Source organism: Aquila chrysaetos, chromosome 26 (assembly GCF_900496995.4).
Source record: "Aquila chrysaetos chrysaetos chromosome 26, bAquChr1.4, whole genome shotgun sequence".
Classification (NCBI taxonomy): domain Eukaryota; kingdom Metazoa; phylum Chordata; class Aves; order Accipitriformes; family Accipitridae; genus Aquila; species Aquila chrysaetos.
Window position 1 is genome coordinate 11205016 of NC_044029.1, and position 26208 is coordinate 11231223.

The window sequence follows — 26208 nt, forward strand, 5'->3', positions numbered from 1 at the left end:
AGTTCAGTTCCTGTCCTGGCCAAGAAGCAATTATTTTCTGGGCCTAATGAATATCACACCTTCTACTTACATATAGTTTTCACTTCACCTCCACCTCTTCTGCTGTCATATGACACATCAACTTCTTCAATCAGTTCAACAGGAGTCATCCTTCTCTTTGGGTCTTTTCTATCTCCTTCCTACCCTCTCTTGACTTTTCTTCTTCCATTTGCCTTCCTTTCTCCTGCTCGCAAGTCAAATCCTTCTTAAACTCTTATTCCTTAATCTATTCCATATCACTTTGTCTCTAATTTTCAGCCCCTCACAATGCTGCGAAATGCCATTGTCCTTTTTGAATCTTCTGTCCAGTTTCCAACCCCTCGCCCAACTATTTCCTTCAGCTTAATTCTCTTGTTATTTTCACCCCTGCTCTTTGACCTGCTGATCTCTTCTGGTTTTCTGACTCATTGTTTTCAAATTCTAGGCAAGAATGAGGCAATTTCTAGTTCCAGTACTTTTTCCCTGTGATTATATTACTGAGAATATGTCTCAGCTACTGCAATGTAAAAGCATGGATGCTTCAAAATCCTAGTTCATAATTGCAAGACTTCTGGTCAGCAACATCAATCTACAAAACCAGAAATGTTTGTAGTTCATACTTACTGTTATCAGTGCCAGTGGTTCAGTTCTCCATACAGTAACCACAAGTGATGACAAATGATTTTGCATTTCTCACAGTTCGGTTTTATATTCTTAAATTATTGAAAAATGCCTGACTTCAGAGTATTAAGCACCCTTTTCCAGCAGAAAAAAAATGCTGGTTTATATCTGGACATGAAAAAGAACATCATCGTGAACCACTAGACCTTTTGAAAATCACAGCAGATATATAGTAATATATGGTTTTGTTTTGTTCTTTTTTTTTTTTTAATCAAGCAATAGATTTTAGTATGGGTAACAGGTATTTATCACCCTGATAGCACAACTACCTGAAAGCACAAAATTCCTTTAGCAGACATGGTACTTCAAGACTGATGTTGTTAGCTCCATGTAACTACTATCTATCTTAGATGTAAAGATTATAAGCAACCTGCAATTTTGAGTGACCAGAGCAGGCCAACAGGCTGTAAAGGTACACTACAAGGGGATATGAGAGGCAGAACTAACACTATGGAGCATTTTTAAGTCTGCGGACATACTTCTCCAGTTAGAGGTCATGTTCACATTAAACTGACCCTGTATAACAGTGACAATACAAACATTTCTCTCTTTTTTGCGATACATAGTATATGGTAGGGAACAGAATCAAACCCACCAAGATATATAACTACTTTTTGCCTCTGGAGCTTCAAAATGAAAAGTGAACAACCCAACCCAGGCTGCACATTAACCAGTCTTTCATTGAGGCTCATGGTGGGATCATATCATCACATATGTCTTAAAATCAAGTGCAGTTCATATTCATTACTCTCAAGCCAACCCAAAGTATCACTCAATTTTCTTTGCTTGAGTTCAAGAGCACTTGCATTTATATTTGTTCTTGCTTCCCATCTAGGAGCCTTATAGTATTCTTTCTCAAGAATTTGCTTAATAAAAGGACATGAATCAAAAGTCTATTCAAAACACATAAATAAAATAGCTTTTCCTAATGGTCTAGCCTATCCTTTCAGATATGACCATACTGATTTCCATTTCCAAGCTTGTAAAAAGCGATGCACATTGTATTGAAAAAGTAGTGGACACAAGAAGAAACTGTTCACTTGAGCATACAGTTAAGAACACAGATCTTGTAATACATAACCTCTGATTTTGGCAATACTGGATTACAAAAAAATACAAGCGATGTTTTGCTAGGCATTTTTGCACCTTATAGCAGAGTATATACCAGCCCTAGCTACTGTTGTGCTGTTACCTGTATACTGTAATGTACATAAGGAAAGCTTGACTTATGATGCCAAACACAGAAATGGTAATTTTTTTCAGGCCAGGATTCCAGCTGACTGCCATGAAAGAAGGGACAGAGCAAGGTAAAGACAAGAATAATTTTCCTAATTGAAAGCCTGAAAGCTCTTTACAAGAAGTGCTGACTGCCTTCCATCTCAGAATTACTGAATCCCTTTCAACTTGCTCTCTGTAGAGCCAAGCAGTGAGAACAGATATCATAGTTTGACTCTGTACTAACTTCATGTAATTGCATTTCTTAATCTGTTGGCAGTTGAGGAACAGTTCTTTATATTGCCATCCTTTATTTCTACAATTACCTACATTTCATAATTTGGGTTCCTCTCGTTGTTACAAAGCAGAGCTACATCAGAAATAAAGAATCTCTTGGGGTTAAAGGAAGAATTATTGGAAGGAATTGTCCCAATAGCTCTGAGCATGAACAATGTGTACATCTCCCTCAGATGAGATATTTTTCACACACTGGATCCCACACTTGGACATTAGCTGCTGTGGAAATTTTGTCCACGGGAAACAGCCAAGAAGGTTCTCAGGCACACAAATCAGTCAGAATTTCTTCCTTTAGCAGCATAATGCTACCCCCTGGCATGAAGCAAATGAGTCACATCCTAGCCTTGTCCCTGGTTAAATTGATTTAGGTAGATTGAAATTACATGTTGGAAAATAACCAGAGTTCATAGATAGGTAAATTAAAAAGCTGTTAATTTATTTTGATGGAGAAGGAACTTGGTAACATGTGTCATTTACATTCCAGGGCACAAACATTATTAATATCAAGGTCAATGAAGAAGAGAGTTGACCTTCCAAATAATTTGTTTTAGTTTTGAACTGTCAGATTCTATATGAGCTGTGAATGTAGTATTCACTCTTTTGCCATGTAAAGTGACATGGGTTTTGTTTCATAAAATGAGGTTTTGCAGCAGCTCAGAGTACAAGTGTCACTACACAGTGAAGTGTGGCATTCTAAAGCAATTTGTAAGATTATTGGTAGAAAAGATTATTCTATTTATGCCAACGTGGAATAGCTGCTAGTAAAAGGAAGATATGTTATACAAATAAAGAGTCAAATAACCTTTCTGTATTCTTTCTCACATTCTATGTCTCCTGCAATGCAAGGAAAAAGTTGCTTAAGGAAAGCTGTTGGGGGTAGACTTGGAGACAGCACTACAGCATTCTGTAAGTATTCATCAAGTTGTTTAATGCAGATACAGCGCTCTGTCAGACACTGGTAACATGCTTTGATTTATAATGTTTATGCTGACGACCTATGTTACTGCAGGCTCCAGTAACAATTTTACTTATTCATCTAATGAACTACTGGACTTAAGTTAGCTATTTGTTCAACTACAGTCATTTATTAGTTACCTTAAGGAGATTACATTTTATAGAGAAGCAATAGGAAGCTCTTAGTCTAACATATAGGTTACTCGAACAACATGCAGAATTGTTTACAGACTCATATGTACAGATTACACAAATATTCAGCAACAGTTTTGTCAAAGCTGCAAAGTCAAGCAGATGCAAGTTTAGGAATGTTGTACCCCCTACTTAGTCCCCTAGAAATGTTTTGCCCCCCAGTTAATCCATCTGTCACACTGAATTATTAATATGGCATCAGAAATTCATATCCACAATGGAGAACATGAATGTTTTGGAGGATATGTCTGAGTGGTTAAAGCAGTTTATAAAAAGTCATTCTCAATTTTTTTTAAAGCAGGCAAATAAATATGTATCACAAGGAGAGTTTGAAGTTCAAACTGTTCAAAACCTGCAGGGGAGATTTTTTTCATATACACTTGAACTGCTGCTGTGAGCTGTAGTTACCCAGCTGAGAGATGAAAGCTGGTATTCCAGCTGAGAGGAGCTCGGGCAGAATTCTGTGTCCACCTGGAAGATCCACTAGATGATGGGAGAGAGGAGAAGAAAAGCACGGTTTTACAGAAGTCATGCAGTGGACACTAAGCAGATAGGAGGAAAGAAACCATGGGGAATCTACTTGACTGGACTGCTTCAGCAGCTCCTGGGCAGTCTCAATGTACTCTCGCTGTATTTCTATGCAGCTCTTCTGTTTCAGAGTGGATGTTTCAAATCACAAAAGCCTACCACAAAAGCTCTTAAAAAGGATACTACTACCATGGAAATTTCTAGCAAAGCTGAAAAAAAAAAAAAAAAGTTTTTCGAAATGGAGGGAATGGAAATTCAGTGTAGTTTGAGCTACAAAAGAAACATTTTTATTATAGATACCCAAAACTTTTTAAAAAAGATTTATATATATATATATATAGTGAGACTCTAAGCATACAGAAAATTCAAAATTTTGCTTTCAAGATGTCTACAAGCTCTACATCAGATCTTACTTTTAGGGTAAATTTGAATGATTTTATTTTACCGAATCAATTCCAAGAATTCCATGAATATCGGAAATACCTGAATGAACCTGAATAAAGTTCAATGAAACCTGCTAATTCAAAATACTTTGACTTTGACTTCAATCACAGCATTCTGCCTGTGCTGGGTCTTTTTTGGTTCTAGAGCAGAATACCAGTACTTAAAAAACAGGACACTGGGAAAAAGCTTGTCTTTGACATTAAATCTGATTTTATATAGAACTGACATTCATCAAACACTTTAAAACTGCTGTATGTATTAGGGTACTTGACTGCAACCACAGTGCAGTCAAACTTTGGCTGGGAATACTGAGCAAGTTTGGTGAGCTTCCAATTCTTTCACCAGAAGGAAGCAGCAAAAGGGTAATTTTAATAGACTGTATTTCAATCAAACTGGAGGAGCATTTCAAAGAACAAATGAAGTTCTTCTCTAGGGCCTTAAGATTAGTTTATGAATAGAAGTACTAAAAGCCAAAATGCAAAGGAACAAGTGAAAGCTCTTTAGGGGAGCAGGAAGAAACAGTTTAGCTCAGGAATTTAGAAGATAATAGAAGCATGACGCTAAAGTGTGGAGGAGAACAGAGACAAGTGGAAAGGCAGAGATGTATTACAAAGGGGAAGGAAATTTTCTGAGCAGAGTAAGGGAGAGGTTGCATAGGATTTTTTTTTACATTTTATATTTCTGAGAAAGGAAAGTCATTCAGTGGTTTTGGTTTTCCTCAGTGGAATTAGTAAAAAAGTAAAAGAAAGCTATTAGTCAACAAATTTGGCATCTACTCAAATACTCATTAATTTTAGAAATGTATTTTCTACTTTAAATATATGCGTCAGTCACAGGCCCATGTTTCTGTCACTCCTGTTGTTGGCTAATATTTAAATTGATTCTGATTTTGAAAAACCCGCATATTTACTGTAGAAGTTACCCTCATATCTCACAAATTATATTCAATAAGACAGCCATTTTGCACAGCATTGTAATTATAAACAGTGTAAAAGATAGTCAGCTGACGATCACAGCTGTTTAAACATGGACAAAGCTATTTAAAGGACAGACATATGTTTTGTGAAACAAACAAAAAAAAGGCAAAACAAACCAAACAAAACCCAAACAAATCTAAACCCAAAACCCAAAGCCCAACACCACACTTTTAATCCCATTACAAGTCTCCCTTAGTATCAGTAACATATAGGATTATCATCACAGATAGTAGCACAGAGCTTGTACAGAGGTGCTTGATGGTATGCACTACATTAGTTTGACACTGCCATCAGTCAAACTTGTACAGTAACAGTAACAACTTGAATAGTAGCAAATACTTGAAGAGTAGCTAATATGTTGAAGGAAGAACTTGACATTTCCTGATTTTAGTTATGTGCTTTTAATAAAATATCCTAAGTATTAAAAAAGGAAAAAAAAAATAATTTGAAAATGCTGCTATTCCTCTTGTGCCAATTAATTTCCCATAAACCACATAAAGTTATCAGCTGATAAAACCCCTTCCTTAGCACAGCCTTGCGTTTATAATACTCTAATGTAATGTAACATTTTATTTATCATTCATATTAATACATTAAAAATTGGCTAAAATTCATTAAATAAACTTTGTGAATACAATTTGTAAATAAAAAGAGTGTAATAAAGCAAACATTGCCAGAATGAGGAAGACTAAGCAGAATAGGAATATGGAGAGATGATAGTAGCATGAAATTTAAGATAGCAAATGTGCAACACTTCCTGAAAGTAAACCAAGACCAACATAGTCCTGTATATCACATTTCAGGTAACATGGCAAAAAGCAGTAGTGGTCTTCTGTACAGAGTCATGCGTAACAGCTGTTTGAAAAGGCTACTATGGTCTTAGGGTGCATAAGCAAGGGGATTATTTATAAATCAAGAGAAATAATGGTTCCATTAAACAAAATCCTTGTGTCAGAGGCTATATCTAACTTCTCTGGGTTTTAATCTTTGCAATACCTGTATATATGATTTTAAAGGCTTAGTCTCTGAGCTCGAGCTTTCCTTAACACAAAGCAGATAAAAATGACTTAGCCATTTACCTTTTCAATGGGAAAAAATGTGACCAAGGCAATCTTCTAATAGACAAGATTCAAGAAAGGATCAAACTTAATGGAAGAAACTTGCTTATTCTGCAAGGAGAAGGAATGTGTGAGTTGAAATAACTACAAGAGAGAAAGGTATAACAGCATTTATTAAAGGGAAATCTGATGAACTCACAACCAAAATTTCTGTCAGCAAGTTTTGGGCCAGTATCTTTTCAAAAAATAAATAGTCATATTGCAAAAGAAACATCTTTTGACAAATTGAACTGTTCAGCCGTTGACATACAGGCTACTCTTCTCCATGCTCAAAACACATTTCTTTCTCTGAAGTCAAACTTTTCCAGAAGGCATATTAATTTAGCAGATAATAATAAATTCGAGTATTAAAGTTTTCAGTAATTGATGTTTAAGCTCATGCTGTAAGCACGACCTAGTTAGTTTTTGCTAGCTTTTGCCCTGTCAGCTGTCAGAATGTTCTACCCATCGGTAGAAATGGATGACTTTGACTAGGAGTTGATTTTGCTACTTGAGTTAGTCAGAAAACACTGCTGTTGAGGCAAAGAAAATAGAAAGAGCTGGTTACCAGAATCTAAAATGAGATGGTGGAATTTGTATTTTTAAAGAAGAGCTGGTAATTAAAAAAAAAGGCTAAACAACTACAAAATGCAAGCTATAGACATATCTTATACACCAGTCTTGAAATGTCATTAGCAGTTCAGGACACTAAAGTCAAGGACATTCAAATTCTTTAACAGAGAGGACCCAGAGAGCTTATCTGGAGATTAAAAGGTTATTTTATGATTAAAGGCTTCAAGAGTTCTGAATCTGTTCAGTATTTGAAAGAAGAATAAAATGATCACAGGAGGTACCAGTGAACTTGAAATAGTACTGTACAGATTATAAATGCACCAGAATGAAAAATAAGGATAGGAAGATGGACAAGGAAGTAACATACCAGAGGAAAGGGAGATACTTCTCTATGTTGCACAAGAAGCAATGGAACATATGAAGGCAGTGAAAAGACTGGTAAGAGAATTCATGGCCGCTTAAATATTCAGTATCACTGTTTGCTAGCTGGTACACTGGTTGCATCTGTCCAAAGGCAACTGGACAGAGTTGGTGAATCTGTATTGTTCCTCAACTTCCACATGTGCTAAAATGCAGTCAGAGCGATTGGGGGTTGGTTGGTTGAACAGAATATTACATGCCTGAATCTTTAATCACACAATAGTTATCTGGTATTTCAAAACTTTCTTTTCATGGCTGAACACTGAAAAGCAGGACCTATTACCATACCATATCTTCTTGTAACCTGTTCAGAATCTCAGGCTTTTAATTGAAAGAAAATCAGATTAGACTTATTTCTCCCCTCCTTTGCCTTTTCTTTCACTTCTTTTTGTGTCTACTGACTGAAGCATCTTCCTCTTGCCTTACTACTTGTTGCTCATCACACTACCATACTTACACTGACTCCATCCATTGCTACTACTCCACCCAGTTTATCAATAATCTCTGATTCTGCTTACTGGTCCATATACATTCTAAACTAAGGGATCTTCAACTCCATCTGCCATTTTACTGTTCATCTCACAGCCCTATGTTCATCCCTCACCTTTCTGAAGCATTTTTAAGCAGAGTTTTACAGCCTCCTTATAAAATGCGTGTCCTGCTCTTTCCTCACAGGTGTTTTCTACTACACTGAGCAGTTCTTAGCCAAGTCTTAAATCCTGCCATCCTAACACCTCTACAGCCTTTCATATTACTGTTTACACTCCTTTTCTTAACATCTATTTTAGACTCTGTGATCCTGTAGTTTAGTTTTCACTCATCCAACTTTTGCCTTATAGTTTTTTTTCTCTATTGTGCTGGACTCTCCTACCTTTTAATCTTATCTCTGGTGAATATTATGTGGATTCAGCTACAATTTGTGAGTCAGTGACTCATGTGTTTTTCACAACCAGACAGTTCCCTGTTCCGCATGTTTGACTTCCTTTCCAACGCATTACTCTAAACGGCCTGTTAGGAGCTCAAACTTACTATGGCTAGTCCAGAACAACATTGACTTCTCTAAGTCCTTCACCCATATCCTGGCTCATCTATTCTATAGTGCTTAGCCTCATTAATGGGAAGTTTCTGCTGTGGCTCAGGACATTTATTAACTCCTGCTCTTCACTTAAATCAAAACAAACAGCACTTTTTCTCTTAAAAGTGAAAAATACTGTCAATAGTCTAACTTCTTTCTTTCTTGGTAATCATAATCTTGCCGCCTTCTCAACTCTCGCTCACCTGTCATAAGCCTCTCCTGATCTTGTTTCTTATACATTCAACAAACAGCCTTATCAAAATCATCGTTTCTCTTTCTGTGTTTCATTTTGTAACTTCTTTCAAGTTGCTCCGATTGTGATCTTTATTAGTCCCAACATAACCATATTCATATAATTTCTAAAAAAATCCATGTCATGGAATCACAAACTCTAACTCACATTAGCTAAATTAATCTCTCCACCTCAATACCATATAGTAATGAAACAAATCAGGTAATTTTGTAATAAAAGCATTTCCCACAGACTTCTAAGTGCATCTTCTTTGGCTGCAAGACCCTAAACCAGAGACTGGTTTAATTTGTATCCCGTGTGAACATAAATACATGGTATCTGGAAGGCACCAACTGGGCTGATGCAATTGGAGACCAGGCTCTATACATTATCAATTTGAAATAATTCCATTTGTAAATTAATGATGCTCCAACATACCCCTTTTTGCTTGTATTAGAAGACTATTCCAATTGTACTAATAGCAAGCAACCCTCTAACACTAGCCTGAAATAATTCATGGACATTTTTACACCTGCTTGTTCTGGAGTGTATTTAGTACTTCACAAATACTCAGAGGTAAGGAAGGTGAATAAGAGTTTACCATACAAAGAAAAAAGCCAGATAGAAATTTTGTCTCTACAGGCAAAAAGCTTGTAGGGGATTTGAAAAGCTTTCTCTTCAGACACAGTTTTATCTTTAATAACATTCACAACAAAAGCTGCCAGACATTCACAAAGACAGAGGTGTTGGTACCTCAAATTAAAAATTAACTACGATTAGTTAAAGTAAAAGGAAAAGAACACACAAGAGGAAAAGTGAATAAAAACAAACTCGGTTTTAAATTTAGATCATTAAGTAAGATTATTAATATAAATGAGAAGGAAAAAAATCAGATTAGAAATACATTCTATGAGAAGCACTGCTAGTAAGAAAATATCATCTGCTAGAGATAGAAATTAAGAAAAAACACTTCTAAAAGTGAGTGAGGTACAGTTGTGACAGTTGATACTACCAGGGATCTGTTGTTATCTGAGCATTAGTTAACACTGTCTAATACTTCTGTATCCACAAACCTTTTCATATATTTTGTCCGCTATTCTTACTTCATACTGGGTTGTAGTCTTCTGCCAAAACATTATGAATGGCCCCATGCAGTATGTAAAAACTTATCCCTACCTGTAAAATATTTTTAGAGGCTGGAACTCTCAGTAGATACAAGACAATACTGGCTCTTTCTTGCTCCCCACTCACTGAAAATATTACTGAGGTTTCTGCTCATAAACATGTGAACAATTCTCATTCCACCGCAAGCAAAATGACAATGTTAGGAGAAAAAAACCCAGATGAAATATTTTTTACTTTATAGACATCTTAGTTACACATTACTGGATTCATATTTCATATTTACTTTTTAGTTAAACGTAAATTGAGGGACTGCTTAATAGCTAGATTGGATGCAGGCACTTCTTCACTTCAAACTTTAATAAGGTAAGTTTAATCTTTACACAGTCTAAAATTCAATGTATGTTGAAAGCTAGCACCATATTAGATAGCCTACCACTATCTATTTAATGTTGTGAAGCCTATCCAAGAGAAAAGTGAGCTCCTATAAAATGATGTATTTTTATTTCACACTTATTTGAAGTGGATACTCCAGTTGCTGAACTTGTTTTGAAATCTACCACAAAAATTAAGAACTGCTTGTTTCCTGTATTATTGACTCTACAAATATGGCGCGAGATACATTATGGCTGTGGTTGCAATATAGAAAAGTTCTAATATAATCTCAGGAATTATCTCTGCAATCTTGTAAACCAAATTTATCCCTACATAATCAACAGACTACTAAAGATTGCCACATGCCTACACATATATATACCCATACATACATGAACGAATGGAAACATCTCTGTGTGTATATATATATACACATGCACACATCCCTTTTCTGCAAACAGAAAAAAAATGCAACTATAGAAGTATTCAAAGTATATACACACAGAGACACAAGCACAATTTTAATGAACAAACTAATGATTTAGAAAGAACTTTAATTACTGTTACTCCTTTCCTCACGTTTCTAAGGATAAGCAAAGGACAAGACATTCTTCTGAGTCTCCTATAAGAATTTAGCAGCAAAGACAATGTAATCATCAAATAAACACAGTGTTTAGCAAGGCTATACTACATGAACTGCTAATGTTGACATGGAATATAAATTGAATCAGCTGGAGGCAAGAGTTCAGGGCAACTCAATAAATACAGAATCAGGTTGTTTACAATATAATAACCTGAATTTTGAAGTTGATGCTCCAGAGCCACACAGTTTGAAGATCAGCAAACAAAAAAGTTACTGAAAAAAAAAAAATTATTCTAAGCGTACTTTCATAAATAGGCATAGACAGAAATTAGCCTTTGAGGGTTAGATGCAGTATACTCAATCTTTCATCTTGAAGCTAAAAATGTATTTCTGTTCGTCTCCAAAACTACAACTATAAGACAAAGTTATTCATAAAAGTAAATTATGAGAATGAGCAGAAAGCATATGGCATGACGAGCTTTAATTTACTACTCTAACTAACCTATTGGGACACTGGTCTGACATGGTTTATTCTCTTATGAAACTGACTCCATAATTTTTTTTCCAAAATTTGCATCTAGAGTGAAATTATTTTAAAGTGGTTTTAATTAAGCATTTTTGTAGCATAACAGATACCATATATACTAGATTTTTAAAATAATAAATTGGAAATTTTCTGCTGTGCCCTGCATCCTAAAAATGTAAGTTCTTTTATTATGTAGATCATTAGAGGAGAAGATTTACTTTAAGAAAAATTACAAAACCTTGAAATTTTCTAATGCAAACCTGTTGGGTAACCCTATCATTCATCTTAATCCATGCAAATTAAACATTCTTACATTTTAAAAATGAAATAGAAGTCTCTCCCTCAACCAAAAAAACCCCACAGTTTGGTTAAAAACCCAAAACACTAAAACATTAAAAAAAAAGAAAAAAAATTGATAAAGTAAGCTTCACATCATGAAAGAAAAAAATTATATTGTCATCTTAACATGGTTAAAAATTGTTTCCTTTTTAATACTAAAAACCACTCCCGTAGCAATTCACAATTACTTTTTTTTTCATTAGTATCTACATGTGAAGCAGACTAAAAATTGGTTGACAGAAAGCAGTGTCAACATGTAAGGCACCATCTAAACCGACCTATATCTACCGTATATATCTGTAAACACCTCAGGAAAGAATAATGATCTATTATTTATCTATTATAATTATCTTTTTTTTCCTACCCCTCATTCATATCCCATTATGTCAGACTGTTTTTGCTGTCTTCTGTAAATTATCATGTTGGGTAGGTGCAAGATACTATCAAATCAAGACAGGAATGTTTACAAACATAAACAACCATTTGTGTTTAAAAATTCAGAAAGTCTTATCCAGTTCCATGTACTTGTGATGGCTAGACAGAAAAACTGAATGGCAGAAAGTATAATCACCACCAGCCCTCTGCCCTGCTCTTGAAATAGTTTTTCCTACCCTCCAGGCAAGGACAACTGATGTGCTCAAAGGGCCAGCTCCTGAAATGCTGAGAGTTTTTAACACAGATGCATTGTGGTAAACCAAAGACAGGCTAAGTCAAATGAGCAGGTTGGACATGACGTTCTCAGGGAAGATGCCACCTATCAGAAGGGTCAAGACACTAACCCATCCCTCCTCAAGCCATCTCACTTTAATCCACTGTTATGTTGCATAGTAGTGGAAGAACAACTTCAGGAACTGCTGAATTATGCTTGAGATACATAACAAAAAACTGCAGCATGTAAAACTTGAAACAACTAAATTGGAAAACAACTCCCAACATTGACACTTCTGCTTTCAAACTGAAATAGGCCATGATGTGGCTAAATGAAAAGCAAAGATAATGGATTTTTTTTTTCCTCAAATTATATAAAGGGTTTTATACAAGATGTAATCAAAAGGGCTGAGTAACGTATCCATATCTGCATCCTTATCCATTACACTTTTTTCCCACAAAATCCCATGTAAGCAGACATAAGTATATGAAGAAGTCAGTCTTCTATAGAATTAATATCATAGGTAAGGGTGGTATTTTAGAACCGTACAGTTTTGCTGTAGTACTGGGAAACGTTCATCATACGAATAAGTTAGTGATGAACTTCAGTGTAAAGCTGAGACCTTATGTGCATGCAGCGTCAAGCACAATGAAGCCTTGAGGTATACCAGAATAAGTAAGATCCCACTTCAAAATGTCTGTAAGATTTTCTGCCTCTTCATGTTTCTAGAGCACACATACTTGACCAGCAGATTTCTTAGAACTACAAACCAGCATAAAGAAATTCGGTATGCGACCCTTTCTGGGAATGTGAGTAATTTCCTACAGAGAAACTACCTATTGTTTAATGGAAAGTCATTGATCTCTGCCCACCACCTGCTTGGTCCAACTGCTTATTTAATGCGTTGGGTGATGGCAACACTTTATCTCAGAAATTACCCTTGCTGAAGCTAATGAACATCATGTTGTAATTTTAACTAGATTCAGATTTATCTGCAGTCATAGCCGAGCACTGAGTTCATTAGTTGCTGACAGTGACTAGTGTGTTTGGCTAGCATCTTAACCCACAAATAGTTCCACTAAAATCAACATAACCAAACATGCAAAAGTTGGCTCAACAATTCTCAGGTGGGATACAATGTGTTTTTTCAAGTTGTCATACTTTCACAAGATCTGTATACAACACTTGAATTTGATTAAGAAAACTTATTTTGGATGCTTTCATGCTACTAATTTGTAGACACATAACCTCATCTGTAAACCTCAGGGTAGATCAGAAGAGCTAGCTGTGTTGCCTATGTAAAACACAATTCAACCACTGCTAACCTGTATTTGAAAAGAGAAAGGAACTCCTGCATTTCACTGGAAATTATTTACACATGAGTAAAACATCCTCCCTCCCTGTAAAAAGTTTTTAATCCAAGAAATACTCTATCAGGGAATTTACAGATTCAAGTTATGTAGACACAAGTTACGTAGAAGATCCCCCAACATGCACCTGTACCTCTCAAAGTGTGGTATTAAAGGCCAGGAAGGGCTGCTGACTTCTGCTGCCACCACCCAACCAGGCGAAAGTGGCAGAACGTGGCCTTAACGCTTACACGCTTCTATGCTTGAACATTTTACTTTTTCAAATTTTCCATGGACAAAGAGTTTGAATTAGCTTTCACTTTATTCAAACCAGTTTATTCACAGTGCCACTGTTACCATGCCACTGTTAACTTTTGATCTCAACAATTTTTTTTTTTTCCAAAAGCTGGATTAATAGTATATCCTATGTCACTGTCAACAAAACAACATGAAAAGAGGTTTTCAAATGGTGTCATCAAATTGCAGGTTGCTAATACACAATAGTAAGTGAAGTCTTATACAGACATGCAGAAGAGTAGGATGGGAAAGTTAATGTAAAAATTACCCAACTCACAATTATGTCTTTCAGGTCCTTCCTATTTACTAAGAATGTATTGATTTATAATGGAAGCAGCTGACTCACAGACACCAAACTGACTGAATAACTGGCAGGTTCGCATTATCTATCAGACTTTCTCGTGCTGCTCAAGAACAAACATGCCTGAGCAGCCATAAGCATGAGCCTGCATTATACACATACAGCTGCATGCATGAATATATGTTTCTCACATTTATTATATAACATTCTCCACACAAGAACACAGGACAGAGACTTGCAAGGTTGGTTACCTTCCATGTTGTTTATAAATGACGATAAAATGCACATTTTAAAACACTGTTCACTGTAGCATGATCTGAATCTCTTTCTCTTTCAGCAGCACATACAGGGAATGGATTAATCTAGAAATAACCATGTGGTTGCTAGTGGAAAAAGAAGGAGCAGAACGCAGAGCAGTAGAGAGAGAGATTAAAAAGATTTTTTTTTTAATCTGTACATTCCTGTGTTGTAAACAACTGTTTATTTACAAAATGAGTTTGAGCTTACAAATATGTCAGGCCTACCCTCATATATGAATTACATACAGTTTTGCAGCAGTGGAATGAAATTTTGCAGCCAACACCCTTCACATATAACTAGTTTGTGCTGAAACAATTTGTCAATCTTATTTAACTGTCATTTGCTGCAGTACAAGGAAATTCTAACTGATGCAGGTTAGACTTCTGCTGTCAAATAAAAGTAGTAACAGCTGTCTTTCACAAAATACACTAAAGCTAGCTTGCATCTTCCCTGCCAAAACCAATCACATATTCTAAGGATGTCCACGTGCTGCCACATATCTCTTCTTTTGTCCCAGAAAAGTAGAGCTGCATTCTCTACCTCTATGTGCGTAATTTCTCCACAAAAACTACTATTTGTTTTCTTTTAAACGGCATTCAGGGTTACAGAATGGAAAGGAATCCCGTTTCACTGCAGCCATCTGTTCCTAACACAGAGATGGAATGGCGTGACAAGATGGAAGCTCTCTCTCGTGTCTCCACCTGCTCCCTCTGTAACTTTTTTCAGTAGTATTCCAGTACACTTTAAACCTTACTTACAAAAGCCAATATACCAGATGTCCTTGATTGTCCCACCTGCTGGCTGTGCTGACGTTTGCCATAACTAATCCTCCTGTCCATCCTCTCTTAAACACACATACATAAAAAAGGCACTAGGCAGTGTGCATGACATCCTCTCTTGGACACTGTCCAGGGTATGTGAGGAGCAATAGTTGTTTGTTTTGGAGCTTTTTACTTTAGTTCTAGCTGCACAGCCTCATGTGCTTTGGTCAGGAGGTTCCCTGTTGATGATACCATAATAACCAACTTGGAAGCCACCACACAAGCAGGACCTGGTCTGGGAACTGAAATGTGAACAGCCTTAGCTACTCAACATGAGCTTCCTCTGCCTAGGGAAAATATATAATCCCCCATCAGTGAGTATACAACTTCCTCACCTGTGCTCTGATCATCAGGGGTATGGTTTTCACACAGCTGTACCCACTTTGCTTTTTCTTTCATACAAGCTTTTAAACAATCATATGATGAGCTCAGGAAACCCTGGTTTCTCTCTCTGCTTCTCCTGAGAAGCAGGACACACCATGCAGACTCTTCTGTGGCACACAGCATAGCTTAAACTTGTTTACTGCTTCTATCAAAGCCTATTGACAGCCTATCAAAAAGGCCAAAAACACTTTTGGTTTTCCCACAATATAAAGCAGATTGCCACTGTTCTCATCAAATCAGATACCCTGCCAATGAAACATACAGGTTTCTCCCTGCAATCTTCAGTCAGCACTGAATCCAGCTGTACAGACCAAGAGTTACAAAGTCAAACCCATAACAGGATCATTGTGCACATACAGCACTGTGAAATCAAGAAATAGATGTTAAAAAAAAAAAAGATATTGTGTCTCACAAACAAACATTGTACAAATAAAACTCTGCATATATTGGAACATAAAAACCATCAAAATTTCCTACTGTTCCATGATATATTTACATCTTACCCCAATATGTACGTGTAAGTACACCAGGATGTACTTATTGTCCACTTCATTATCCACAAGTACAGACCAAAGTCATGTATATAAACATGTTCTACATATAAATATCCAGTATTTTCAGTCATTTAAATTGGAACCTACAAAGCAAGAGTTATGTTTACAATTGCTTGTATTTATATCCCTAGTTCTTTAATGACAGATTTCTTTTACAGTTGACATCAAGTTCTACATGTTTGCAATTCTACACTTTTTTCCAGCTGACTGCTTTTATCTGTAAACAACAGATTATTAAGACTATTTTCCCTCTTTGCATTGACTTCCTATCCCCACCACATCCCCCAGAATTTGGGGAATGGACCCAAGCCTCACATACCTTGAAGAGTCCAATTATGGTAGCTACGAAGAGAGAGAACCATGGCAATTAGTAATTAACAATTTGTTCAGAAAACTAGCTGGAAAAGGGAACAAAGAAACTCAGGAGTGAACAAGAAAGATCTGTCTTGGTTCATTCCTTGTTTGGACAATGATTTATTTGGTTTTGTGGGCATGTTTGCCATGCTAAAGCTGCTTTTATGATCTTTGTTTCTTAAGATATCTGAATAGCTAAGTCTGATGCAAAGACTTGATGGATGTCTGCCTAATGCATGTAGCTATTACTTTGTATTTTCCTTCTTTATTACATTTTTGGAATCAAAAGGAGATAAGCATTACCATGAGCCACTGTTATCAATATCAAGGAGACATACACACAAAAGATGTTTGAACAAAATGAAATTCTACATGTCAGTGGTAGACAAGCTGCTGTGAGAAAGTGCCAGATAATTAAATTTTAGAGAGAACTACAAATTTTGGACCTCTCATAGTGATGAGATCTGTCAGACACAGATAAGAATTTGTATTTTAAAAATATACAAGGTTTCATATCACATCTTTTTTTAATGTGAGAACAAAATAAACCAGTTGTTTGTGCCAACAGTTCCAACCGGTTTGTCATGATGTAAAGGACAATGTATCACTCTGGCTGGGCCACCACCTTTCTGACACTGAGAGACAGAAGTTATAAATAACACCGCAGGAACTGGTATTCATCCAGTTTACGAAAGAAATAGTGGGAGAACAGCAGAGGATTAATTTATCTCAGGATAGTGTCCTAACCAATCAATGGTCCAGAGAACAGGCAGCCCCAAAAGCAGAGGTGGGCACCAGAAGGGATACAGCAGATCTGCCCAACTCAAACTGGAGACCTGGCTGTCTACCTCCTACCCGCCAGCTCAGAGCCTGCCAGAGTCCGGGGCTTGACTGTTCTCTGGCACCCATTTCTCTCTTTTTCATGTTTTACACATCCAGGACATAAAAATTTTGGATTCAAAGTGATACGGAAGGCAAATATTTTTGAATATTTTAGAAGAAAGAAAGTAATTCTACTTTTTTTCTTCTCAATGCCATGTATGAAAGCTTACAGGCAAAATTCTATCACACCATGATCTGCACAATGAACTTGCTGCATTGCATGACAGATGGGCTCCAAATTGTAGCGTGGCAAACCACCCCCCCTACTAGTTTGCATTTCTAGCACAAATTTTCAGCCATACTTAATATCAGTAACAGATAAATACAAAAACATAACATGGAAAAAAACTTTGTATCTACCATAAACATGGCCCCGCTGGAAAAAAAAAAAAAAATCCTTAAAATACATAATGGGATTTTTTTCTGTTTATACTTACAGAGGCATTTAGAAGGAAGAGCTCTCGTGCAATCAGTATTGGTCCACTACTGGAAAACATGTGTCTGCGGGATCAGGTTAGGAAAAAACCCCTCAAGTTTGCAAGACTATCCTGAGAAAATGACCTTTGCTTTCACTGGCTGCTTAACTGTTTGAGAGGTTACTTGGTGTGTGGGACAGGTGCCCAGGTGTTGGCAATGAGGGAGCTGCAGGGGCCTCTGTGAGGAGCGGCCGGGGCCGCCCCGTGCCGGACACAGCCAGTTCCAGCCGGCTCCAACCGACCCCCCGCAGGGCACGGCCAAGCCCCTCGGACAAGATGGCCGAGCCCCTCAGACAAGATGGCGGCACCTCTGGGAAACTATTTAAGATGGGGCAAAAACACTGCCCAGCAGTGAGCCGTGAGGGAAAAAAGTTTGAGAAACAGCCCCGTAAGCACCAAGGTGAGAGAAGGAGGGGGAATCATAAAATCGTTTAGGTTGGAAAAGACCTTTAAGATCATCGCATCCAACCGTCAACCCAACACCACCATGCCCACTTCCACTGTGGGAAGAGGTGCTCCAGGGGCTGGAGCAGAGATTTCCTTGCAGCCCATGAAGGAGACCATGGTGACACAGGTTGTCCCCTGCAGCCTGTGGAGGACCCCACGCCACTGCAGGTGGATATGCCCTGAAAGAGCTGCAGCCATAGAGAGCCCACGCTGAAAAAGGGGAAAAGTATGAGGAGAAGGGAATGACACAGAACAACTGTTATGAACTGACCACAACCCTCATCCCCCACCCCTCTGCGCTGCCCAGTGCGGGGAGGCACAGGAGTTGGGAATAATGAAGGAGAGAAGTTGAGCCCTGATTCTTCCCCTGTCCTGTTGAGAAGGGGGAGTGAGAGAGCAGCTGGGTGGGGGCCTACTAATTTGGGTAGTCCAATCACACAAAAGTGACTAAGCTCATTCCTCATTACAATGCTAAGCACACTCAGTAATAGTGAGGTGAGCAGTACTTGCTACATAGAAAGTAAATGGTGGTGTGAGCATCCACTGCCCCCAGCCACCTTCTGTGAAGGCTCAAAGTTCTGAGTGGTTTCAGAAGCTCCTTAAACTGATTTAAGGCTTCGGTGCTGCCAAAAGAGAAGAGATCCAGCCCTACTTCCCACATGCACATCACTGCACTGTTCCTTGTGTGGCAGCAACAAGGCTTATCTGGCTGAAAACTTCTCTGTTAACTTTTAGTGCTGGAACAAAAAGGGAACATAAGATCATCACTTCCAGAAAAAATGTGGGTTTATGCTCTCAGGAAACTACACCATTGAACTGTTTCAGGCTCATGATTCCAATGTACCTCAGAAAATAACTATCTTTATTAGACTTGGATCACAGCTCTTCCCCTAAATTTACACTGACATTTCTTAAAATGTCCATCCTGATTTATTCAGATGTAAAGATGGTCAGAAATACCCTGTTGGGTTTTTTTGAGGCAATTTGTCACAAATTTTTTTCTACATCACCTGAACAGACCTGTGATAGCACCAGAGGACTTTCTGAACCAAACTACATTTATGGTCTACCTAATCTTGTATCCTCTTTCTGACAAATGAGAACATCAATTATTTTTAAAAAATGTGTGTGACTTCCTGCAGTAGTTATCTGGAACATATTTCATTCCATGAAAGAATATCCTACCCACTTGTCCATTTATTTTGCTCTACATGTGGGGTTTTTTTCTTCCCACTAAAATCTTGCAAGAATTTACTGTTACAATTCTCACTGCCATGTAAATTCAAAACTGTTTTGAATTTTGCCAGCTTCTTGGCTTCATCCTGTAGTAATCTCGTGGGCCTTTTACCCAGCCAGTTAAAAAACACAATACTTTTCCCAGGTATGGTGTGTACTTGTAGGTGCATACTTTCCCTATAAATCTAGTTTTTTCCAAAGTGGTTTTAGGGTTTTTTTTGCTTGCCAAAAAGGAAAGAAAAGTCATGTCCCCCCCACCACATAAACATATGCAGGAGAATGAGCGTCTATTTTCTGACCATCACTGATGCTGAGATTGACTGGGAGAAAACAGCAAGGCCTCCAAGTACCACCTCTGGCTCAGTGAGCCGACTGTTTGATTGTTCTCATTTTGGTTAACAGCTTATGTATAATTGCTGCTGGTTTAGACTGTAACACAATAAATGCAGCGCTGTAGGAAGAAAGAAGCCTTTTTTGCACCAGCAATTTTATTATCTTTCTTATAGAGAGAGTAAGACCTGCACTTGACTGTATTACTTTGTGAAATTTTATTTTCCCCAAAAAAGCCTTTGGTATGTCTCATTCATCCTCAATCACCAAAACCCAGAAATCTCATTGCAGCCTATGTTGCCAGTATAAGATAGATGAAGTTACTTTCAGCTAAGGAGGTTATACACAGTTTAATAAATTTCAACAAATTAAAGTAATTTTTGCATTTATTGTTCTCCCTGTTTTTTAATGGATGCATGTACCACAGATCTATGTAAAATTCAATTTTCACTGTTGCTTAATGGTTTACCTTTAAGATGGAAATGATTAAAGAAGGCAAGATCTACCCATCTACAACCTAGGGATTTTAATTTATCAGTGGAATGTTGGCGCCCAAAAGAGGAATGAAGTGAAGAGTTAGTTCAGAAGAAAGGAGGTCAAAAAATACAGGAAGAAAAAAAAAAGAACTCCTGCAAATATTTATATTTTCAGAGTCAGGTTTACAGTCTATCAACCTTTGCTCCAAGACAAGTCTGCAAACCACGGCAAAACTGTTCACCTGTAATTTTGGTGTTCATTGCAACAACACCTTAGTCCTTGATTCTTGAACAGTCCCATGATAATATGTGAACATCTTTCCAGTAGATACGACTTTGCTGACCAGAAAATATAGAAACATACTAAAATTATTTAAAAGACAAAAAAAACCCCCAAACCTGGAAGAAGTTGAGAAAGCATAATTTTTCTCAGCCAATTTAGAGAACACATAGGTAACAACCTTTACCTTATGGGGAGATATTTAACATTGCTTTGTAAGATACTTTCTTTTACTGAGGTACACTGAGTATAAGTCCTAAAATTATCACCGGTTTTCTCCACCAGCCAAACTCACTGACTGAAATGGAATTTATCTGTAGTCCTACATGCTCCATCACAGCTAATGGAGTTTTACAAGTATGAGAATGAAATGGGGATTCCAGGATTTCTTCTTGTTTTCATAAATGGGCTAGAAACAAAATACTGATAAGGCAAGAAAAGGTGAGAGAACTCATGAGAGTTTTGCTATCAACTGGCATGGTTTCTTGAATTAAATGGGGTCAGACCACTGAGACTGGTTGGTCTGGGGCCTCCTGATTCTGGACCTGTACTATTTATAGCTTTCCTCCGTGCTCTGTGGAGATTCCCTCAGTGCTGATCTGAGCACCGCTCTGCATTTCTAGAACGTCCAAAGCAACTACAGTGGAAGTAATAGTTCCTGTAATAGGAGAACTGCTTTCGTCCTTGTTACTATCATCAAATACAAGCAAAAAATAACACTAAAATCAACACACCATAAATATTTCTAAATGGAAGGTAGTATTCAAGATAAATTGCATCTAAAACACTTAAAGGAGTATTTTTACCAATTTAATGGATTTTTTAGATAGGAAGACTCCTTGTAACACTTAACCATCTGCAATTGTGTTTGAGTAAGCACTTCCTAATACTCAAAAAGTCTCAGAAGATATTTCCTACTGACTCTGTTTATTACAGTATACCCTTTAACCCAGTGTGTAACGTATTATATAGACGTCAACAGCACTGACCCACCAAACAAATTTTATGACTTGGGTGACAGATTAAGAAGCACTTCTAGTTCAGATTTGTGCATCAGATCCTCAGGTTTTGTTGCATCCTTAAGTTCCCAGTGTAGACTTTTTTAAATTCTCATGGATTCATTCTTACTCTATTTTTGCTTTAATTTGCTTTTCCACTTCATATTTACCTCACAGACATTACCTCACATTCCTGTGAACCTTATTGTAGCTCATGGGTATATGTGGATAATCTCTTTAGTAGCAATCCACCTCATGGCACAAGACAGTCAAATGTGCATGCAAGTCCTTGAAGCTATTGTTCAAATGGAAATTCAACTTTCAGATCCCAAAACATTTGCCTTCATTTAAATTAGTTTGAGTTATAACATTGGTGACTTACTTCCAGACACATTCATAGACAATATTTCATATTCTCAGAAGAAACTGTCTGTAACTGAGACATGCATGATAGTGAACAGAAATGGAAATTAATTTTATCACTGTGATGAACACACTGCTACTTCAATCAAAATTCATTTGCAAGTTTTGGTGGAACAGGAACAGATGCAGGGGAATTAGAAAATAAAATATTTTTTCAATCTCTCTCTCCCCCCTTTTTCCACATTCAGCACAGAGCTGTACTGTGTTTTATCACTGAAAATAAAAGGTAGGCTTTTGGCAAAATGACAGCCACTGCTAAAGTCACACATTGAGAGTTAGTCTCACAACAATCTGCTCTACAATACAATCAAATAGTATTATTCTTTCCAGGAGAGTTATTTTCTTTGGGGACAATTTGCTTTGAGGACATATTGCTTTGCATTTTCACGTGGCTTTTCACTTGTTTTGTGAAGTTTCATTGAGAAGTGCCCTGACATTTCATTGTCTTTATATGTTGTTGCTTCTCATTTGACCTGTGAATGATCTCCACTTCCAAAAGCTCTCTGCGAAACCATCTGCACAAACAGAAAAAGCTCTAACCCAAATGAAGCCTTGAAGCCCCTGCAAGTATAAACAATTAATTGGTACGGGAACTGTGACATGCAAACAGACGTCCTGTAAATATCTTCAGACTATACAGAAACTCTTTTCCTCTATTAAAAGTAGTGGGTTTAGCGTAATGTTGCACTGAAATTGCATCAAGCCTAGCAATTATAAAGAATCTTAACTGAACAAGATTGTTTCTCTTATTCTCCTTATCCCTGGTGAAAACATCAAAGCGACTGGGTGAAGGCAGCCTATCTAGGCTACAGAAAGCTATGCTACTTAGATTTAACATATTCAGAAAAGTATCCATGCAATTTCCCCGAAACAGCTGCTTTGATTAATTTGAAATAGTTATCAAGAAGTACTGAAAGAAAGCTAAAATGGGTAGTAATAAATTTTCACTGTTGATTGCCTGCATATTTTCAGATGAAGCAGTAACAGTAGCAGCATAATAAATTAATTTCCAAATGTTTTTATGACCAAAACAGAATAGCAGTGAAATGACCTTAGAACAACCCTAAAAATATATGTTCCTTTTCTCCTTGCAATAATAGTTAAACAGAGATGTAAATTAGAGGTATGAAGAGGACTTCTATTTACTAATGTCCATAAGCACTGTGCATTTTTACTAATTGTCTTTCAAAAAAGAATAGTTGTCTCTTACCAATGTAATTAGCTTACAGGAAATAAAGACTTCCTTAGTACATATATTTATATCTGGATATTATTGCTCTCTGTTAACAGTCGTGACAAATTTCATTTCTGGCTCTTAAAATCAGAAAAGTCAAAATATAGGATCTAGAATGCAACACTGATACTATAATCACAGCTCCTAATTTCAATGTGCTGTCTACATCACTGGTACAGGAGTTTATGAAATGACTACAGAAGCAATGTGACTGCCTGATAGAGATTGAGGCATACAAGCATTAACTCAAATGGAACTCATTAGCAGAAAAGCCACAGCAAACATTGCATCTACAACCTGAAAAATCACAGTAACTTAGTATATGCAGCTGCCATTGCTTAAGATATTCACAGGCAAAAATATAAGAACACACACTACTGAATGTATAAATCAAAGACAAACCTTACTCAGAAGTGATCTGTATAGTGGTGCACAATGGCAGATGCCACAGCATATTTTTTTATGATGCAAGGCTGCTCAAGATCATCTATGGATGATGAACCATGACAGCTTGGGATTTGATAAAACGCAAGTTGATGGTGAGAGAAGGCAAAGAATACAACTACTATCTGAACAGCCAACAAATGCATATAAACTGGGGTTTTTCCCACTTTTAATGTCAGTATGAAATATGATGTATTACCACAAAATTGCATGTTCACTAATAGACTTTACATCAGAAAAAGCTATTTCTTTACATTATTTACTACCTCCATTTTATTTCTCGGAAAGAACTATGCATTAAAGCATTTAACCGGGTATGGAAGATAACAGAATCCATGTTTGTTTAAAATACCTTATATGATTGGCATCAACGCAGTTTTCTTTTCACAGGGAAATCTTGAATGAAGGCTTTATCAATCAGTTTGTAGTTTCTTCAGAGCTCAGAAAAAAATTCCTTTTCTCCCTTTAAGAGAAAGACATTTCATGTAAACACTCGACAGTACCTATGCAGCTGTATTTTCCATCTTTGCCCACAAACAAATGCTGCTTAAAAACTCCTTTAATTATACTTGGTTTGTTCAGTGCCCTTCAGCTGCTGATTGCCAGAAGTTGATTATGATAGTAGTTAATCAGATTGTTAAGATACATGGACAAACAATACATGAACAAGTTTTCTTCACCATGGACTCATTTGGACTGTTTTCTTAGTGTGCTCCAATATTACATATTTGTGTAGATCTCATCAGTGAGCCAAGTACAGTGAACTGTAGCGATCTCACACATATCATGTTTTCCTACTATTGTATCCCACAAGGTTCCTTAACTTAGCATGCTCAGTGAACTCATTTGATACCAAAAAAGCATGGATTTATACTTGTACATTTTTTAACTTCTATAAACGATGAGACAATTTCAAAACAGTTTGCATTAAGGAGCAAAAAAGTGACATAATTCAATCTTTAGACTCGAACAACTTCATAGAGCTATTCAGATTATACTATAGTTTTTTGGTTTGTTTTTTTTTTTTTTTTAACTTCTCAGGTCTTCTGTTATCCTTCTATAGAGTCTCCTATTCTGGTAAATTAACAGAATTCATGTCACTTTTTCCCCACAGCTATAACTAGAAGCTCCAGTGAAGACTGAATGCTTACTGTGCTGGAAGTTGTTTGAACAAGAGCGTTAGAGATATTTAAAATTTTTATAAATCAAATCCCCGAGACAGGCAAAGGATAGGAGTAAAGCTGTATCAACATATTTTTTGTACAGATGGAAGCTGAGGTACACAAAATTAAACAATATGCTGAATGTCACACAAGGAGTCTGGTTTAAGGAACCTTCTCAGCCTTAAATGTCTTGAATCCTTGCCCAATACCTTAGTCATGCACCATAAAAGCTGTCCTCAGTCCCCATATCTTGCATGTAGCACTTTTGATTATTTTCCTTAGTAGAAAAATACCGTTATTTCATTTTGCCGGTCAGCAAAACCAGCAAAAACTCTTGAAATAAAGATTTATTTTTTTTTAAACAACAAAGGCATTGCATAATTCAAAAGTTCATTAAAAGTATTTTAAATAGTTTGGAAGCTCTCATTTTTCACTAGAGTACTAAGAAATCAATATTGATAACTACAACAGTAAAAGCGATGGAATTTTCTATAAATGTGGATACCTATAATTTGCCTTCTAATTTTTTAGGGAATAAAGCCCGTATCAGCAAGGAGCATTGTGTTGAATTTACAGTCACCAAAGTCATGAGGCAACAAGAATTTACACCACCACACAATATGCCTTTTCCATCAGAAAAGAAAAGAAAGGCTAAATCCTTTAAATGACTCGAGGACCTAGGGTTTTAATGAAATAAACATCAGGAAAAGCTGGTTAAAAATGTTCCAGCTTTCACAGTCAACAATTATTTTGTACCTTGTGGCTGTCTGGATAGAATATATTTATTTATCAAAACAACAAAGTAAAATTAAACTCATTAGATGCAAACCACAACATTAATAAAAGAACATCACTGCGATATCAAGCCTCTTTCTGAGGCTTTATGACAGTCTCCAAGTCACATATTTTTTGTGGGGAGCCATGCTTACCCAGTGTCTAGGTTGGCTTTTTTAAAGGAATTTAAAGGGCCCACCCCTCCTATTCTGTGAATGCTCTATAATTTATATACCATACAGAGTACATTCTTAAAATAAAATTATGATTTTCATGGTGACATTTTCAAGATAAAGAAACCCACTGATTTTTTACACTCAATAATGGATCCTCATTTTTCCCCCCTCTTTTTTTTCTTTAAAGCATGTAGTATATACTGTGTGTTCCT

The 26208-nt window shown here is 36.8% G+C and overlaps 1 protein-coding gene and 1 long non-coding RNA gene across 5 annotated transcripts in view; one reads left to right on the top strand and one right to left on the bottom strand.

Moving 5' to 3' along the window:
* The window catches only part of SYT1 (synaptotagmin 1), a 361032-nt gene that overhangs the window by 255113 nt on the left and 79711 nt on the right, over nt 1-26208 (bottom strand). For 2 of the 4 annotated variants that reach the window (XM_030002787.2, XM_041120523.1), the window contains one exon: nt 24236-24346. The exons of the other annotated variants lie outside the window; for them this stretch is intronic. The gene's annotated coding sequence lies outside the window, so the exon portion shown is untranslated. Of the gene's footprint in view, nt 1-24235; nt 24347-26208 lie in introns of those variants that run through there. 4 annotated transcript variants of the gene reach the window in all.
* On the top strand, nt 8275-24327 carry LOC115336161. The gene is made up of 3 exons (XR_003921644.1): nt 8275-8285; nt 13981-13990; nt 24214-24327. It is a non-coding gene; the product is annotated as an uncharacterized LOC115336161 (long non-coding RNA).